The following is a 2,373-nucleotide window of genomic DNA, read 5'->3' as shown; positions in this document are numbered from 1 at the left end:
TTGCGCCCCACCCCCCCCATGGCAGTGGCGGCAGGAGGCCCACAGAGGAGTCCTGGGCCGTGTTCCCAGCAAAAGGTCATAGAGAGGGGGGATGCATGACCTGGGACCCCCAGACCTCCTTCCCTCTCAGTGAGTGGGCCCCTATAGCCCCCTGGGTGCTGGCAGTGGGAGGCCCAAGGAGGAGCCTTGGGCCATGTTCCCAGCAAAAGCCCATTGAGGGGGGGAGGTGGATCACAGCCCATCTTGTCTAAGACTAGCAGCAGCTTCTCAAGGCCTCAGGCAGAGGTATCCCCAACTGTGCTGACTAAGATCCTTGTAACTAGAGATGCCAGGGACTGAACCTGGAATCTTCAGCATGCATGGGCTTACAGAGAGCTACCCCCCACTGCCAGCTGCTGCCACCTATATTAGACTTGCTGGAGCGCTGGGGCCCAGAAGAGGCCAGGAGAGCCCCCCTGCCGCCTTCATGGGTAGGTGAGGGATCCGTAGGGGGTGGCAGAGGCTTGAGTGGTGGGTGGTGGGAGAGCCTCCCCCCATCTCTTTGCCCTCTTTCTTTCCCTTCTTTCCTGCCCCTTTCCTTTTCTTTCCCTCCTTTTCTTTCTCTCGTTCCCTTCTCTTCCTTCCTCTCTTTTCCTTCTCCTTTCCTTCTCTCTTTCCTTCCCTGTTTCCCTCCTTCGTCCCTTCTCTCTCTTTCTTTCCCTCCTTCTTTCCCACTTTCCTTCTCTCTTTCCTTCCTTCTTTCCTTCCTTCTTTCCTTCCTTCGTTCCTTCTCTTTCTTTCCCTCTTTCCTTCCTTCATTCCTTCTCTCTACTCTCTCTCTCTCTCTTTCCTTCCTTCCTTCTTCTGCGGCCCAACTCTAGGGAGAAGGGGTTTAAAATTTAAACCCCTTCTCTCTTCGCTCCCCCCCCCCAGGGAAGGGGAGGCTTTTGAAGATGCCTCCCACCCCTTTGGCTTCCCCGGTGATGTCAGGGGGTGTTGCATATGCTAATGAGCTATTATGCTAATAGCCTAGTAGCTCATTAGCATACTATATGCTAATGAGCTCCTGCAGCTCTTTTTCTATGAAAAGACCCCTGTATTTTCCTAAAGTACTGAAATTATAACCTGTTCTAATGATATTACCTAGAACACTCAATTAACCATCATCACTCATAGGGCAAGGTTCCCACACACACACATCAGCCACCATATCAATGTATTTTATAGCATGTGTGCATTTTACCTGTGTCTTCCCAGCTGACCAGCTTGATGCCTCCAGTTGCTGCTGGGCCTCTGACAGCTGGCACTGCCAATTTACAACATCCTTAGCTGTCTCCTTCCCCCTCAGCTTGCCTCAAGCTATTTATTTACAGTCCATCTTTCTTACTGAGACTCAAGCTGTTAGGAGCCAACTCTTCCAGAAAGCTCCTGGACAGATGGCCCACTTGTTTGTCTGCTGCAAAGGATAGCTTTGTGGCTCAGAGGAAAGGTTCTGCCAGGTAAGGGAACTATCATCACAGCATTCCCAAAGGGGTGGGATGGGAAGGAGCAATAAGCTTGAGTATCTGGCACATCTGATTAACTGAGAACACCCTTCCCCATGAGTGCTGGATAACAAACCTTTTTACTACATCTTAATTTCATGCTACTTGTTCTAAAGAAATATTCTGCATATAAGCATGTCCTTTTGAATACAGCATTTTAAAGTCACAAAGCATACAAAATGCTAAACCTTGCTACCTGTAAAAAAGTGATTCGATCTTTTAAAAAGCAAAATAAACGTTGGTCAGAAATTTTTGAATATGGTTGAAGCAATATATACGGAGCAAAAGGCGGCATTGATTATCAACTCAGACATGACGCAATATTTCAAAGTACAAAAGAGGACAAGGCAGGGATGCCTGTTGTTCCCGTTACTGTTTATATGGATTTTAGAAGTAATGCTGAAACAAATTAAAGACAAAGAGATACCAGGCCTTACCAACAAGGGCTTCTCCTATAAATATAGAGCATTTGCGGATGACGTTATGTTTATGGTAGAAGACCCAAGACAGAGCATACCAGTGTTGTTGAAGAATATAAAGGAATTTGGAGATCTAGCAGGTTTTTATCTCAATAAAGATAAATCCAAGATAATGTGTAAAAATATGAAGGAAAAAAATAGACAAGATTTACAGGATTTGGTTCAATGTGAAGTTGTAAACAAAACCAGGTATTTAGGTGTTGACAATGAAAAACATAGACCTGTATAAAAATAATTATGACAAACTTTGGACTAAAATTCAGCAGGGTATTTTGAAATGGAACACATTGAACTTATCGTTGATGGGAAGAATTTCAGTAGTTAAAATGAATATTTTACCACGATTGATGTTCTTATTTCAGACAATACCA

The 2,373-nt window shown here is 45.4% G+C and overlaps 1 protein-coding gene across 1 annotated transcript in view; it reads right to left on the bottom strand.

The window, feature by feature from the left end:
* SRPK2 (SRSF protein kinase 2) overlaps nucleotides 1-2,373 on the bottom strand; it is a 250,312-nt gene that overhangs the window by 77,818 nt on the left and 170,121 nt on the right. The gene's annotated exons all lie outside the window — the stretch shown is intronic.

Source organism: Gekko japonicus, unplaced genomic scaffold (assembly GCF_001447785.1).
Source record: "Gekko japonicus isolate JY-2015 unplaced genomic scaffold, Gekko_japonicus_V1.1 scaffold5, whole genome shotgun sequence".
NCBI lineage: Eukaryota > Metazoa > Chordata > Lepidosauria > Squamata > Gekkonidae > Gekko > Gekko japonicus.
This window is presented reverse-complemented; position numbering and strand designations above follow the sequence as displayed.